At 36.0% G+C, this 18,752-nt stretch overlaps 1 protein-coding gene across 3 annotated transcripts in view; it reads right to left on the reverse strand.

Annotated features, from left to right (window-relative positions):
* The window catches only part of LOC117565489 (ring canal kelch protein), a 60,647-nt gene that overhangs the window by 6,106 nt on the left and 35,789 nt on the right, over nt 1–18,752 (reverse strand). The gene's annotated exons all lie outside the window — the stretch shown is intronic.

An 18,752-nucleotide genomic window follows, 5' to 3' on the forward strand; every position in this document is an offset into this window, starting at 1 on the left:
TTATCTTATATCACTAATCTATTTTGCAAATTGAACTCTCTTCCTCTTGACTCTAGTTTGAATCTATTTTACAAATTGAACTCTCTTCCTTTTGACTCTAGTTTGAATTATCATGTTGACATAAATAAAAATGATTTAATCTAATTGTATTTTAAGAAACTACAATAAAAATAATAAAAATTCGAAAAGTTACTATAATTATTTACAAATTTTTGCCAATACAAATAATTCAAAATAAAATGTTTTACGATTATCTCGAATTAAAAATTTTAAGCACTCTCTTGAGCCAATTAAAGTTTTCAAAAAATAGTTCAACAATAATTTGTGGTATTTTTTCCAATAAATAACCAAGCAAGATTCTTTAGATAATTTTCGAAGTTTTCCCCCTATATCTTAAATACCAAAACTATAAATTCCAAAATCATATAAATACCACTTTATTTGGTCATGCTTTAAATAAAAATTCATTGGCCAAACGTTTTATCAATAAATGCCATAAGCAAGTTTTACGCACATTTTATGACACACACAGACACGCTAACTTACACACACACACACACACTCGGGAGCAAACCAATAACTGCTGATGTGAGGCGTTTATGGCAGTCTTACACCTTTTATGGCTGCACACCGCACCGCACCACACCGCACCACACCGCACATCACACCGCTTCGCTTCACATCGCATCGCCCACCTCAACATGGCAAACAATAAAATGCCTGGCATTTATGTGCACATATTTCTGATTGTGTGTTAAAGCTGTAAGCGGAAGTGTGTGAGTGTGCGACTTGTGTGTATGTGTGTGTGTGTGTGCGATGTGTGAGCTTGGTCTTAATTCATTTACGCCATAATTTGTGGCATAGCTGAGGGCGCAACTCCAAGTGTAATTAAAATTAAACAACAGAGCTACCTGTGCAAAGAAACTCTCTTAACGTGTACCGACATTTTAAATATAGAAATATTAACAAAAAAAAGTAAAAAAGTTACAGTCGAGTGTGCTCGACTTTGAGATACGCGCTACTCATTTTGAGTAAGAGCAAAACAGTGCGGTATTATTCTTAAAATATACCAAATTAATGTATTCCAAAAATATACCGAATGCTTTTAGACACATTTGTATAAAACTGCTTTCAAAATATACCATAGGGTACTAAACATACTAAACAGTAGTTTTTATTCTATGTTTGTGCAGTAAATCGCGTCTCTATAACACCCTTCTACCATATTGCTAACGGGTATAAGTGAACGAATCCAAAGGACAAACGACACGCGTTACAACGATCAGGTAATAAGAAAATTGCATGTAAGGCGCGATTAACATATCAAAAAATAATGTTTTACAGCAAAGTTTTTCAGCTTTTCGCGCATTTTTTGCTTAGCATGCGACAACAAGCTGGCAAAAATATAATGCACACACCATGAAAAACATTCGCGTTTGCGTTTAAGTTTCACAAATTTATGACCCAAGTCGAAGCGCAGCAAAAAACAAGCTTCAAAATTCTGCAGCAGCAAAAAATCGTGCAGCCGGCGCATAAAAATAAAACTACTAATAAGTTAAAACAAAACAACAACAACTACAGCAAAAATTGTTGAATAAAAGCGAAAAAATAACGAGAAAAAATTGGAACGAACTGATGTCGTTAGTAAAAGTAAAAATAAGTACAAACGAGAAGAAATTGCTTGCACTTAATATGAGGAATATTTGATGCTCTAAAGGAGAGCTCATGAATTATACGGAAATATTTAAGAATTAAATATGTTACAGATTTAATGACACAATATTTAAAATGTTTGAAATTTTATTTAAATTAAAAAAATTATACTAAATAGAGGAGAGTTGTATGAGAACTTAATAAAGAGTACAGGAAATCATAAGAAAATAAATATATGAGACAATATTTATATTATTTTATATTTAATATAAAGATATTTCAAGATTTTTTTCAAGACTGTTTATAGTTTTCATAATTTCTGTTTTTATAGATTAATAGTTCTGTTAATTTCCTTATCAACATTAATTAGTTAATGCTTAAAAACGGAAATTAAATTTTTATTTTTAATATCCATTCAAGTCTATCGAAATTACATTATTTTAATGATATTAATTGTTAATTTTACATTGAAAAAACATTGCCTTTCACAAAAGCTATGCCATAACAGCTGAAATATAAGTAAAGATTGTAGCTTCGTAACAACAAAAAGCAGTGCAATTTACACTAAAAATGTCTCACTTTCTTTTGGCAGCTGGAAGCAAAGTTTATGCCCAAATGGTATCACCTTTTTTTGCCCCAGGGCATTCAGCAAAAGTTTAGCAAACCGCAGCCGCAGCAGCAGCAGCAGCTCTTGCTCTTATTTATGTCAATGTTTTGTTTTAGTTTTCGCTTTTTTTATGATTATTATTGTAGTTGTTGTGGGAGGAGGCAGTCACTAGCCTAGCTAACTGCTTGCATGTCGTACCCACTTGTGCTACCTTTGAACTTGCAATGAGGGAAGAACAAAGAAACGACGACGAAACAAAAAAAAACACCGACGGAGACTAAAAGTCCGTGTCTGGGTGTGGTCTCGGCCCTGTTTTATGTGATCAACAACATGTTTTGTTCTTACTCAAGTTGTTCGTACTGTGCTTGAAAATTGCTTCAGCGAGAAATATAAGTGCAGGTACGTCAAAGCCAAACACACACACACAAAACACCAACACAAAAATGTTGGCAAAAGTTTTTTGTGCACTTTTCTTGTTAGTTTTGAATAACCACCTCATAAAAGTAATACGCCAATGTCCTTGTCCAATGCAAATTGCAATCGTTGTATTTGTTTTATTTCACTTTTCTTCTGTGCACAGCTTGAGTATAATAGTAAAAGTTCTTCGCAGCGAAAGTAGGTTAAAAGCGTCCCGCTTGCCGATGAATCAAAATTAATTGACATTCGATTGGCTGGCAAACAGATTGCACAAGCTGATTATGCGAATTCAAATACATATATTCGTGTACTTTCTACAAATATATAGAGTGTTATATTGCCACGCCCTCTAATCATAAGCAGCTACATCATCAACAACAATAACAACAACAAGCTGAACAACAACAGGCATCAATGATGGCGCCATCTAAAATGGAAATCTACCGGTAACAAGGACATGCATATTTTTCCACCTTGTGTTGATTTCCCTTGCCTCTGCATGTTTCGCAGTTTCACCATATTTGCTTATCATGTGAAATGCATGCAATAACAACGGCAACGGCAACAACAACAACAATAACAATAACAAGTACAATATGTATGGGCGACGTGTTGCTCAGTTAAGAAAAACTAGCTGTTTCCGGTGCTCAAACACAGCGCCAAACTGATTGCAACACAAGCTAAAAAAAAAAAGAAATAAAAATAAAATGAAGATGGCAGCACTTTTGTTGATTTCGCTATAAATTTAAATGCAATTGCAACAAAAGTGCAACAAATAAATAGACACAAATTCGTTGTGTGTTCTCAACAGCAAAATCAACTCTATTCTCTCGACGTAAACGTAAATTGCTTGAAACATTTTCGCCACAATTGCGTCAATTTTCAAGAGATTTTGCAGTGCAGAATGTGCTGGTAAACAATAAATGTAGCTGTTTTATTGTTTGCCGGAAATGTTGACAAGCGCCACGAAAACAAATCAAAAACTTCATGTAAATAAAATGGGCATAAAGTGAGCTGCTGTGGAAACTACTGGGAAACTGTTGGGAACTTCAACAGAATCTGTTGCTTTAGCAGGGCTATGAGGAAAATTGCAAAACTGTTTTTCTATTTACTTGTATTTAATTTAATGCATTCTGATAAACTTTCTCTCTGTCTGTCACTTTGCCTGACAATTTGTTATTGCCTTTTCTCCACACCCCCTTCCCAGCTAAAAACTTTTGTCCACTCTGTAGCAACAATTGAGTCTGGCTTACACTGCGTATGCGTATTATTTATAGTAGTGCATTTATTGTTAATGCGCTTATGCGACGCCTTTTTCTGTGTATATAATAAATGGACATTTCGACCATTTAGCATTAAAGAATTATCGTGTAAATCTTTAAAAGGCCAACAGCACTCATCATTCAGTCAGAGTTTAGTCCCTGACATTTGCCAGACAAACAGACACAGACTTATTTATGCGCGTCGGCTGCAGCCATGGATTGACTCAGAGCAGAGAGCAGAGAACATAGAGTCGAGTATAAACTGCTGGACGTGATGGCAGCTTCTGAGTATTTCCTTCATATTGTGGGCGAGTGTGTGTCGGTGACTGTCAACGACAGCAGGCGGCACCCTTGTCTTAGTTAACCATATGATGCACTTCCAGAGACGACGATGCACAATATGTCTTTGATTTCCGTTTATGCTTAAGTTCAAGCACATAAGTCAGGGGAAAGTTGTGGCACACGTCCAAACCTTGAATACTTTGAAGTGCACTCGCATATTTATGCAAGGGCATTGAATTTGCTCTCAACGCAGCTCAAGCGACTTAGCTTCAGTGTGTTAAATAAATAAATAAAGCATTTATTTAAATTATTGGCAATCTAAAGTAACATAAGCAATTGTATAAAGCTTTATTTGAATACAACTTTGGTAAATAAATATTGAAAAATTCCTCAAACTTATATTGATTGAGTTAATAATTGCCTAACACAGATTTAATCTTTTATGTATTGCATGAAATATTATACATTTAATAAATTCTTAAAGTGCTTAAGTGTCTTTTCATTTTTGTTTATCAAACAGATTTCATAAATATTCTTTCCATTGAAAAACTTTAAAAGATATGCATTTCAATTGATTGGCTTTGAAATGGTTTAAAAGAATTAAATTTCTTTAAAACCGTAAAATTTAAATATTGTTCTTAATAATATTATTGAAACTTCATGCAATCTTTGAAAACAAATTGCATGTGCAAATTGTCAACTATAGATTTGACTTCGTTCATGATAAAATCACATGAATTTACATTTATTCATATTTATAATATATGCATATTGCCAATAAAGTCAGCCACAGAATATTGCAATTTTAGTAAGCCAGGTTTTTGCTTTTATCTAATCAGCGTTTTGTTGACTTTTTCTGTGGACACACGCACATCGACATAGACACAGACAAGGATATGAACATGGGCAATTTGTGTTGCATGCATGCATGAAAATATCTTGGAAATTTTGTATTTATCTATGCAGATGTCAATTAATTGATTTGCCAGCCAACTGTTTGCACTCACTTAATTGCGGTGCAAAAGTGATAAGTTCTAAAATGCTAAATAGTAAATGGTGAATGGCCAAAGGGAATATATTACTATAAAATTGTACAAAATGTTGGGCAATTTAAAATTTGCAACGATTACGCTTAATACGAAACTGTCTGCACGTAGCGCAAATAAAGTCACAATACTACAGCAAGCCATGCGAATTTATATAAGCAGTCGAAGTAGGAGGCGCCGTAAAGCCAACAAACATACATTCAACCAGCTGGACAACACGCGACGTATACTTAATACACACGTATACGACGCGTGACTGCTGCACTCACTCGTTGAGTATTTTGCAAAAGAAATCAACTTAAAATGTGCAAATTGTTTATATTTCCAAGGAGACCAAAGAAAACACATTGCGAGATGTAATATTTGCACTCACATGCTGATGCTGAGCTGCAGCAAAATGCTTGAACTCGTGTAAGTATGTGCTGGACATTGAATAAGATTAATGAAGGTTTTTGTTTATGCTTCTTGTGCGGTCTTCCAGCCGCCTGCTGCGGTATCGCCAGCCGACCCGCAGAATGCTTCGCCCAGTTGTTGCAAGCAAGCTGCCAGGAAGACAGACAGATGGACGGACAGCTGAGCAGCTGGCGGGCCATGTTCGGTTTGCTGGGGCAGACAAAAAACATATTTCAATGATGATTTTTTGGGTTGCACTCAACGAAAAAAGCAAACAGCAAACGTTTTGGGCGGCAACGCAACTGACCCACAAAGCACACAAGCACTCCCACAAAAAGCGAGAACCAAGAGACAAAGAGAGAGAGAGAGAGATAGAGAGAGGGCGAGAGCAATGTGAAGTGTGTGAGGCAACAGCAGAAAGAAGCCACAGACAACTGTCACATGCATGTTACGAATTGTGACAATTTGGTTAATGTTCTTGTAGATTTTTATTGGTCTGTCAGTAAAACAATTTCAAATTCTGTTTTCAATTTGTTTTCTTGCGAAAAAAACTTAAAAAATATATAAGATAAATAATTTATAATCAGTGCTCAACACTTGCAACTTATTCACAATATTTATGTGCGATCTCATTTTTCACTTTAAAGCTCCTTAAAAAGCCAACAGTTGTTATTAATTAAGCATTAATTTCATTTCACCAAACTTTTCCCCCTTTTTTTCCTTAGTTCGTTCGCGCAAAGTTGTGCTCTGCCAACGATTTATTCCAGTCGAATGCTTGCACACGCTTCATAGAGTTTTTCTCTTTATTTTTGCCAGCAATTTTTTTTTAGGTAAATTATTCGCACAGCTCGAACGAGAGAATATAACTCATAATAAACACAAAACCGCCAGAGTGAAGCCCCAGACACCTTTAATTAGAGTTGCAGTCAAACTTGGCCAAAAGAAAATAGAGTGGAAAAAATAAGCAGGAATGGATTGCGGGCAAAATGGAGAAACGGAGCAAAATATATGAAAGTAAATAGCGAGTGGTAAGTAATCAGCGCTAAGTATGCACTCCGTGCCTCTTAAATAATCCACACGAATTGCAATTTAATGAGCTCATTGACAGCTCATAGCAAAAAAGAAAAAGAGTTAACGTGAAAATAAGTTAGTCGCAGCTAAATGGCCCGTAACTCAGTCCGAGAGATAGAAGATTTACGTGAGCAAAGCGAAAATTAAATATTAATCATACTCGTAATGCACAACGCACTCGGGACTTTTAAGCGCCAGAGCGATGAAAAACGAAAATAAAAAAATGCGAGAAGTAAATTTAACAGTCCACACATTTTTCCCCAAAGCAACGAATGGGGCCAAAGCGTTACCATTTTTTAATTAACCACCAGGGGGTCGAGCAGCGTGTCGCGGGTCGTGAGCTGCGAGTTTGTGAGTTGCTGGTGTCCTGTGCACCGTCGGGACAACCGGCTGTCAGTAAAGCTGAATGTGAAGCATGTTGACATTTGTTACCTCCATGCAACTTTATATATACACAGCACACACGCACACAGCACACAGCACACACACACACACACACACACATAAGTTGCAAGCAAAGTGTGACAGCAGCCACATGACAGCTGTTGCACGAATAGTTTTTTAAGTACTTGCTAATGAGTCTGCAGCTCTCTGTGTCTCTCTGGCAGCCATCACTTCTCGAGCACATTGCTGCAAATCGCAGAGTTTAAAGCCTTTGCACTTATCAATCAATGTTCAAATAAATGTCAAGCATATTTTACTATACTTTAAGCAAGTTTCTTTCTTTAAAGTATGCTCATATTTTTTAAATCTTTCACAAATTAGGGAAAAATTCTTACATACATACGTACACAGCTGTTCTTAACCCTATTCTCATGTTACTCTCTCAACAAGACAAAATTGTGAATGCCCAGCGGGCAGCGTGGGCTAAGAACAATGGCTAACAATGTAACGCATACGCCGCGTGTGCCAGCTTGAGTGGCGTGAGTGAGAGAGTGGCAAGGTTCGCTGGGGCACAATTATGTAACAAGATTTTTCGAGAACTCTGTTGTATTAATTCTTCTTTTCATTTTTTGTCTCTCACTCTCATTCTTTTGTTTTTGTTCCGTGGCGTTAAATTTAAACAACGAATTGCTGCGAGTTTACTGCATAAATACGAGCATAGCAAAGCAAGGCAAAGCAAAGCGAAGCGAAGCAAGAAAAAATGTATTCACGGTATAAATTTGCACTAAACTGGGATTCGAAATGGATTTTCTAAGCTAAGGAAACAAAAGGGCGGCTCCAGCATAATCGCCATGAATGAAAGCGCAGCATCATCGACTAACATCAAGCAAGGCAACGATGGCAACGACAACGACATCGGCGATGACGACGGTTGATGGGTGATGGGTGACAGCAACATGGCCATGACAGGCGGAACAAACGAGCTTGGCGTATATGAACCAGATCTACAGCTGCTACAACGCAGGCTCGCAATCTCAAGTTGGAGTTGGAAACGGAGTCGGAGACGGAGGTCTGACGGTTAGATGTTAGTTTTTCTCTAGTCGTAGTCACTCAGCTTAATATATTTGCATGCTGCTCTCAGCCGGTGTGCTGCGTGGAAAAAGGAAGCTGTGTTATAAATCGCATTAAGTGGATCATACTTTGCATATGAAGTGCTGCTGCTGCTGCTGCTGCCCAACAGCCTCAATGTCGACTGCCTTGCGATAAAAGCAAGCACTCTACTGCTACGGCAACAACAATGAATGAGCGAACACCAACGCAATCAAAATTCAAAAGTTTCATTTCAGGTGGATTTTCCAGCTAGGGATTTTTAGTGGTGCGACGACATTTGTGGAACAACCTCTGCGTTTTATGCTGTCAATTGTTTGGCAGCTGATGATGAATGATACCGATAGCGTCATAGCGAGTTGATAGCGAAAATTTGTAGCCGCATTAAGTTGGGCCACGTGCTAGAGCAAGACCATCGTTGTACACCTTAATGGCAAACTGCATGGCTGTAAATTATGCAGAAAAACTTTTCAGTTCAGACATTGCGAAAAAGAAGTGAAAACTTTGTTATGCGAAGCTTAGCGGCTCTTTTCATTTACTTTAAGCTATTTAATATTTATTTAAATTACTTCAAATTGCAATTCAAATTAATTAAAACCAAACACGAGTAAAGAATATTCTGTCTAAGGTTTATCATTCAGTTAATTCCACTCTCCACGTGCTGTTTTTACAGTTTATCTGTCTAGACATCTCAAAATAAGACTTTTGCGCCTACGACGAAAACTTCATCTTCATGAGTCGCAATAAACAGTTTGTCATAAATATATATTGAACAGTCTCCTGTCTGCCCCACCCTTTCACGCCCCCGCTGTTCAATGTCTATTCTTAAAAAAAAAAACCACACACAAACATGCAATCATCGTAAAATGGCCACTTAAAGCCAAGAAGGCTAAGTAGCCAAATTTAATTGATTGTGTTCGATTAAAAGAAAACAGAACAACATTTTGTTTCTTCCAACAATCAATTTAATGAAATTAATTTTCATTTTGCAGTCAACAAAACTTTACATTCTCTTTATAGTGTTGCTAATTTAGTTGATAAAAATAAAAGTCTAAAATCTTTTCTTATTAAATTTTGCTTAAAATCCACTTCAATTTGTTGGTAAATTTTATATAGAAAGATCTATAAGTTAGCTAATTTATAGATACCAAAACAATACATAGAAAAACCAACCCGTTTAGCATTCATACTGTAAATAAACAGAAATAACTCAAACAAAACCCTTTAAAAAACCTTTAGTAAAATAAGCGAACAATAGGCGAAATGTATTACTATAACAACTCCAGCTTGTTAATGAATAATTAATAAAATGCAAAACAAGTTTTTGTGCGCTTGTACATTTTAATTGAAATAAGTATTTAAAGGCCAATAAATTAAAACGTGCTGCTGCCGAGTTGAAAGAAAAGTCAGCAGCGCACACCGAGGGGGCAAGGACACAAAATGATACAATAACTACACGGACAACGACAGTGACAACGACAACGACAACTACATGGGCAGCCATTACAAGACAATACAGCAAGGACATCGTCAAGTCCTTGCCACTGTTTCCCCCTCTCTCTCTCTCACTTCTACTTTCGAGATACGCCCACAAATGCCATTAGAGCCGAAAGAAGCAAAAGAAAAAAAACGAACGAATGAAAGAAAGCAGTCTTGAGCGGCATTGCTGTTTGGCGTTGTTTCCTATCGGCAATCGCATAAATCTCGTCCTTTGAGAGTTGTTACCGGTTCACAATGCGAGCTGCGAAGCGAAGCGCAGCGTTGCCACCTAGTTGCAAATTGTACGCAAGGGTTTCCTTTAAGCAATTACAACACGCAGTTTCCTTTTTATGCACTCACAACTCGGACTCGGACTTGGACTTGGACATTCTGCTGACTTCACATTGCGGCAACGTGACTTTTATTGGACTTTCTTGGATTATTTCTCTGTATATATTTTTTTTGTTGCTTGCTTTTGTTGCTGTTGTTGCTGCGTTCATTGCTAAAACTTTTCGTCTCTTGTTTATGGCATTTATCGTGCTATTTATTCAGCTTGTTATGCCTTTTGTTTCACAAAGCCAACTCCAACCATGCCCGAAAAATGCCAAAGCCGAGTCGCAAGTTCAAGTATTTGCCTAGGCTCACGGTTCTCGACTCCTTCTTTGCTTCTGTTTCCCTTTCCCTTTCCATTCCCCATCTCTTTATCCGTCTCTGACTTCGACTTTCGCTCACGGTATACGCATATCCCGCAGCGTTTGTTTAACGCGCCTTGGCGCTTATCTAAACGATTGTCTGTGGAGTGATTATGAGTGTTGGAGCTTGTTAGCATAATTGACGCCCCGTGCCCGTTTACCAACAATCCCCACCCACGGCCCTTAACCCCCCCGCCACATCAATGAACGAAATGCTACACAAAAGAGCCGACAAAACACTCTAAACGCAGATACTGAATAATAATCAAGTGCTATTTGGTTACAATTTCATGCCTAATAATAACTTTGATTATGCGCACCAAATGTGAGAGGCTCTAATGATGGCTGCGTAAGCGTGTGTGTGTGTGTGTGTGTATATGTAAGTGTGGGTGTCTTCTTTAGGATGCATATGTGTTGGTGTAAGTGTGATTTACAAATGCCGAAACAAAGGTGAATTGAGGTTAATGAGCTGTGGGGCAAACCAATTTGTTAAATTGTATCTAAGCATTGTAAACAAATTGTTGATTTATATTAATTTGATTAAATTAAATCCACAAGTAATGTAATAATTATATACTATCCCCAAATAAATCACTTCACTAATTCATAACATATTTAATTCAAACTCTTTACATTAATTACTTAATTTGTATATAGTATCTCCGTTAAGAAAGAAATAAAATAAATTATAATTTGTGTTTAGAAATGTACGTCAATAAAAATGTATATAATAGATACTGTCACTTAATTAATTTAAAATAAAAAAATAATAATTTAATAATAACAAAATGTAAGAAAGCTATGGTTGGGAGTGCTCTTTTTGAAATAAAAACAAAACAGCACGTTATTATTCTTCAAATATACTCAAAGATATTTTTGATACATTATTGCATTCAAAATATACCGAAGCGTACAAAATATACCAGATTTGGCATATTAAATTATTTCTTAAATAACTTTGACAATTTTTATCTATTCGCAACCAAATTTTAATCAATTAAATACAATACTATATGGTATATACCAAAAATCGCTGCCACAAAGGAAATTAGTAACTCAAAACTTATTTAAACCTTTTAAATGATTATTGTTGACTATAATTATTTTCCCATTTGTTTAAAAATTGTAATTTAAAATGAAAAGCACCTTAAAGTAAACATGACTTAAATGTCTCTGAGCATGTAAGTTGTCTGCCATTTCTGTAAGTGAATTTATCTTCATTTTATTTCAATTTGCCAAGATTGTTTTTTGCACACTTAACACACTCGACAGCTGCAGCAGCAGCCGGAAATCAGGACAATTAACAAAACGCAGCGCACTCGCATAGAGCACGCAGCCAGCAACCAGCAAAGTAATCATGCTGAAACACCACAAAACACAGCACAAATTGCCGCACACCAATGCAGGTGAAGCCCATTAACACACATAGACAGACTTCCATACTTAGAGCGACAGTGAGATAGTTTAGAGCTGACAGAAGTGCAGAGATGTTCGGCATCAAAACCAACAAAAATAAAAAAAAATAAATACCTTTACTGCAGATAGTGAAACATTTGCAAAGTTTTTAAGTAAATCAGTTAGAAAACTGTTTTAACCAGCGTGGAAAACGCAAAAACAAACCAGAAAGCAAACGCCGCGATGTTAATGCCAAGTGCAAACATGAGAAAGACAAGTGACAACATGTTAAGATACCGCTTGATGTTTAAATTCCCACACTGGGCTAAAACTGAAGTAACATGTTTCGCTATCAAGCTCTAATGCTGATTGCACAATCAGCTTGTCTGAAAGACACACACAGTTATTGCGCATACGACCTGTTGACTGTGGCAACTACCAATCCCCCCAAAAAAAGAGAAAAACACAGCAAAATGCTTTGCGTGTAATTATCGTAAGTGCTGGACACAACAACAACAACAACAACAGCAAATAGCACAGGAGTCGACCTCAGAGCATGTTGGGGGAAAATGTATCTTAAAATTAGTCGCAGTTTAAATTTCTGTTTTGGCTCCTTAAATTAATGCCACAACATGCCACAATGAGGTTGGCACGTTGCTAGCTGCCACAGAAAAACTGATTTCAATGTGTGTGGCAAGCGTTAAAAAATTATTCTGTGATATATTTTCTACACTGCAGGTGGGCGAAGCGTGAGCGCATTATTGCGCATTTAGTATTTGGAAATTTTCTGTATAGTATAGGCATATCAAGGCCTATTCAAGTTCGTGACAGAAGAGTGAGAGAGGGGGGTTTGAGTGGGCGAGAGAGGCGTTGCGGATGCGGGTGACACGCTGTTAGTGACTTTGCCTGGCGTCGGGTGCTGCCAAAAATGCGGCATGCCGCGAAATTTGTCGCTGATGGTTTTGTGACGTGCTCAGAATTTCAAATCAGCGCAAAGCAAATAAATATTTAAATGACTGCGAAAAATCAACGACGAGTTCTATTTAGACTTTTGAATAACAATGTTAATATCTGATTGTTATAAATGAATAAAACCGATTACAGGATTAGCCCCAAAATGGGAATTTATGCATTATTTAAAAGCAGCTTAGCTTAAATAAGTAAGAACGAAATGAAATGTATTGATTCGCTAAGCAATGCTATTAACTAAAAAGATGAAGTGATTAAATATTCTGTTGAAAACATGCTAAAATATTCTTGAATATTATTTTAATAAGCTAAATACAAATACTTTTCTTTAGTTGCAATTATCTACGCACAATCTTCTTTCACTTTAAGTATATCAAACTTATTTTTATTGATTTAATCCGTTGTGCTTTCTTGACAATCAGCTTAATGTAGGAGAAAATTGTAACCACACACACGCACACCACAATTCCCAGATATTTGAATATTTGTCATTGGAGTCTTTTGAAAACATTCCGCAACAATCACAAAAAAAAAAAAAAATCGAGAAAAAAACGAAGATTGCAATTGCGATTTCCTTTTGCGCAAGCTAGAAAAATCTTGTTTTGCATCAATAAACATTGACATTGGCGCAGTTAAGCTTGCACAAAGTACACACACATGCACACAAAAGACACTGAGTGTCTGAGTGTGAGTATGAGTGTTGAACATAAATAAACTTTCGGGGCAAACAAGAATGCATTTGATGTTGTGTGCCATAAATGATGAATGTTGGAAGCGAATGTGAGCATAAGCGAAAGCAGCAGCAGTAACAACAATAAAAGCAACCAAAATGCAAGTCAGACAAAATAGCATAAACAACTTTAAGGCTAATGCATTAGGGATATGCCAACTGAAGTATCTGTCCATCGAAATAACACAAACAAACACATGGAGCCATAAAAACCTTGACGTCTTTTTCCAATATGCGTTTGCTGCATTTTCATAAAATTGCATGCAGCTGCCGCTGCTGAATTCCAAGCTGAATCATCTCTGCTCTTTACCAAAAACACCTGCTCAAACTTCATGTATTGAAATACACGTTACATATACTTGATGAACTTATTAATAGAGCAAAATGGTTTGCCATATGTGGTGTACTAAGGCAAGTTATTAACTGAGTCGAATTCGGAGATGCGGTTTAATTTCATAACCACATCCACATACAGGCACACACAGGATATTAATCTGAAATTTGCAGAAGCTGAAGAGAAAGAATTACGTAGAAATGATAAAGAGCATAAGCATAAGCATAAGCCTAAGCCTAAGCCATTAGCCAGGCTTAGAGCAAGGCAAAAATCGTAAGCTTCTAATTTTGCTTTAACCGAAAATGTGATGAGTTAAATGAAGATGTGAGATGTGTGAGGCAGAAGGAAGAAGGAAATGTGTGCTGTCTGTGTGTGATGTGGCATGCGGACGTATGCGTAATGTGCCTAATGCAAAACGCAAACTCAAATAAAAGTGATATACGCCAAGAGAAGAGAAAAGACGTTACGCAAATGTATTTGTAAGCAGCCACTTAGCACACTTACGAGTGGAGTTTGAAATATGCTTGGCAGCTGACTGCTTTCAGCGCCAACAACAGGCAGCAGCAACAGCAAGAGCAACAGCCAAAAGCAGCAACAAGAGCAGTAGTCATAAGTGGAAAGAAACAAAGCAGGCAGCCAACATGAAGAAAAGCTAAAATCCTCATGAGAATTTGACAACATATTCACACGGGGCCCACGAAAAAAGACCCGACGACGAGACTCATTCTATCAGTGCTCAGTGAGCTCGGTGCTCGGCAATCTCAGCGCGTGCCGCACGCTTTGCGCATTTAACGCGTATTTTGCACTGGCTGCTGACAACAACAACAACAACGAAAACAACTATGCCATGAGTGTGGTTTTGGGGCGTGTCTTTGGGTGTGTGGGCAAGTGTTTGGCATATGCGAAAATGCTGCATAAATTGTTTTTTTTTTAAGTCACCAGCAAAAGTGAGTGAAATGTGAGCTGAGCTAAGCTTACTACACACTGCACTGAGCTTTATAGCTGCCCAACCCCTGAGGGACATTGGATTTGCACTTTGACTTTAGCGAATTTGATATAGTACTTTCATTGTTATAGACATCAAGTACTGACAGCAGTCAAGTGAGCTGCTGTCACCGCAAGTTACCACAAAAAAAAGCAACTGAATACAGTCAAGTTATTTTGACATTTTCAGCAGGCATCACTAAAAAATAATTACATCAAATACTAGTCAAAATCACAGTCAACAAACAATGCTTGTCAACTGGCCCAAAAAAAAAAAAAAAACAGAAGTCTAAAATTACTTCATCACCACAGCTTTTCTATGACTTTGTTGGCTGGCTGGGCTGGCTTTAGCTGACTTAGTCAGCGTTTTTCACACGTTTTCAACTTGGCCAATTTACGGCTACTTAGCCCGGAAAAGTCGTCTCTAGCCTGTGCTCCATTTTCATTTCGTTTTTTTCCTTTTATTTTTTCGTTCTCCATCTTGGCTTGAACGTGCCAATGGCTTGGCATTAATTTTCAGTAAAATTTACAGATTTCACCTGAGCATAATACCTGAGGGATTTTGTTGCTCGCCGCTGCATCTAATTTGAAATTTATGTAATGTGCGTGCTTGTAATTTGCTGATTTAATTAGTAGCTATAATTCATTTGTTTTCAGCCACAAGATAATAAATGGCATTTAATTGCTGGACATTCTCGAATTGCTCGTACTCCTCCTAATTGCCTTCAATTCGCCACGGGTAATGCTTTGTGCGGACTTATCAAGCATCTCGTAATAGAGTGCTTAATATGATGAAATGGCATTTAAATTTCAAGACATTTTACAGAACTAAATGAACTGCAAACGAGATTCAACAAGTCATAAAATCGCATCGAATTCACATTTCAGTTTAATTAAATGAAACATTTGAAATGTTTTGGATTATCATTTTTAAAATAAATATATAGTATGTAAGCTCATTATTGCAATTCAGAGATTATTGCGTATATTTCTTGTTTGCTGCATTTAATTGCAATAATGATTAGTCGAATATACACATCACTTAATTACCAAAATGGAAAATCACTTTATGGAAATCCTGCCAACACACTCAAACTGATAGATAATGTGAAAATTTACAGTATGTCCGATTCATAAATCAGTTAAACATTTGTGTAATCGTTGACCAAAATGAATCACCTGCGACACATTGGTATGTATAATTCGAATCTAATATGCGGTTAACCATTTGTGCGACCAATCTATATGCTCATAGATAGATAATAAACCAATTGCATGGAGTGCAGAGCCAAAACAGAGTAGAGCAGCAACAAAATGACAACAAGCATTCCGCAATAATTAATAATCATTAGTAAGCCGCACATTATTAAGTGGTCGACTAAATATTGAAATTACAATGGTATTAATGCCATCAGGAACAACATAAACAATGCCCTTATTATGGTAACGGCTGCCAGTCTGCCAGTCTACGAGTCAGCCAGGCAGCAACAATAACAACAACAGCAACCACAACAACAAGAGCAATCATTACAGCAGCAGCAGCAGCAGTTGCACCACCAACAGCAGCAGCAGCAGTGACAACAATGTGCAAACTGCTTTAAACAAACGACGAGCGGAAGCTGTTGAGGGGACAAGAACAACAACAACGACGTATCCAAAAGCAACATTGTTAAGTACGCACGAATATTTCTGTGCTAGTGTGTGTGTGTCTGTGTGTGGGTGCATTGCAAATCATGAGCATGCGTGTGAATTACAAGAATGTGAATTGAAACAGTGACACACCCATCTCATGCTCAAAACCAAAATGCAAACTCCATTTCACTGTTATTGCAATGTCAAATTAAAAGCGGTTCTCAGAAACAAATTCTACACGAAAGTGTGGTGAAAAGCTAATGTTAATAAATTAAATTATTTTCATAAAGTTATAAAATTATTTTCTAAGAAGGTATTCAATTATATTTTAGTAAAGTTAAAAAAATTATCCAAATTTGAACATATGTGATCATTAACAACCTAAATAACTAAATAATTAAATTATTAAATAAAAAAACAAAAATAAAATACATTTATAAAAAAAAAATATTAAAACTAAAAACAAATTTTGATATTTTAATAAAACACAAATATAAAATAAAAAATTTAATAAAATAATATGAAAAAAAAAATTATTTGAAATAAAAAAAATTAATAAATTAATTTGAAACTAACAAAAAATAAAATTAAGTGTAATAAAAATAAATCAAATCAAAATAAAATAAAATAAAAAATAATACCACTAAAAAAAAAATTTTAAAAATTTAAATTAAAATAAAATCAATTATAATGGAATAATAATACTATATATTATAGTATTATATGTTATGTTATAGTACATATAACATAAAAGGAATTAAAATAAATTAAAAGAAAATTGTAAAACTAAAATCAAATGTTGTAAAAGTAGTAAAGTTTTTTAGTTGGTAATCAGCAACTCACATGCGAAAGCGTTTTCTGAACGTCGACTGCAATTCAACGCGATGCATGTTCAGTGTTTGTGGGGCGGGAAATGATTGTGGTTTCGAAGTGTTGCCAGTGCAATTGCATTAATAATACTACAGACGAAGGACGAGCACGTCGACGTACTCAGGGCGCAAACAGCGGCGATGGCGGTGGCGACACCAACAACGAGGAGAACGACAATTGCAAGTGGCGCAGACACAAACCATTGCATACTTTTCGGCGCACGGAATTACATATTTGACAATAATTATGCCCATTGCTATGTGTGTGCTTGTATATTAACCTGAGTGTGTGTGTGTGTGTATAGTGTGAATGTGTGGCATTTGTAGCAGCCATTATGCAACATAATTTATGCATGCTTTTAATTAAATTCCATTACTTGCACTTATTTTTGCATCAATTTGTTTGTCGCTCCCCTCTTTCCAAATCATTTTTGACCCAAATTCTTTAGTCAGATCATATTTTAATTTTCGGTTTAATTATATAAAATTTCAGCAATTTTTTGCCACTGAAAATTAACTGTCAAAATCCATTTAAATACCGTTTAAGTACTACTCATGCAATTAGACAACATTTAATTTGCATATTTAATAAAATCAGCAGTCTGTTATTGACAAATGTTTTAAATGTATTGCAAAATACCGCATAAATAAACACAAGTGTTGCCTAAGCGGATTTTCTTCAATGTTAATTGCGTTAAATGAATATTTGGCAGAAAACAGATTGAGAGCATTTTAAATAAATTATAAAAACTATTAAAAATAACATTTTTTTTATACATCGCATACTATATTGCACTTTGTTGAATAATCACTTGTGATATTAAAAGTCAACAAACTATTTAATGAAAATATTTATTTAGTTTTCACCATACTAATAAATAATTACATTAGCTTAAGTAATTTCTTGAATTGTTATTTATGGTTGCAAACGAGAAGTAAACAGCCTTTTAATTTAAATAATGATTTATGCATTTATTATGCAATTGAATCAAACCCAATTTTATTTAAATGATATTTTATTGAGATTATTTGGTGCTAGCTTAATTATTGTATGCAAACAGCAGACAAATTGCTCATAATATTCAAACAGTTAGATACATTTATATAAATAATATATATGCTTGTCTGCCTCTGACTTCAAATCGACAAAGTCTAGCAAAATCACTTGAAACCCAAGCCTGATGCTGAACAGTTTATTAGGTTGGCTAGCCAAGAGGATGGACTTCACTTAACTGTAGTAATTTGCCAAGCTCTCATAGAGAAAGAGACAGATAGCAAGGGAGAGAGAGAGACGCTAAACCGTTAACCGGTTCAGCAATTGAGCTGCAATCTAGGCCCCTAAATCAATTGGGCCAAGTGTCAGTTGTAGCATGATGATAGCATCAACTAATGATGATTGATCAAGCATACTTACACTTAGTCACTCACTGACACACACACACACAG

This window comes from Drosophila albomicans, chromosome 2L (assembly GCF_009650485.2).
Source record: "Drosophila albomicans strain 15112-1751.03 chromosome 2L, ASM965048v2, whole genome shotgun sequence".
Lineage (NCBI taxonomy): Eukaryota > Metazoa > Arthropoda > Insecta > Diptera > Drosophilidae > Drosophila > Drosophila albomicans.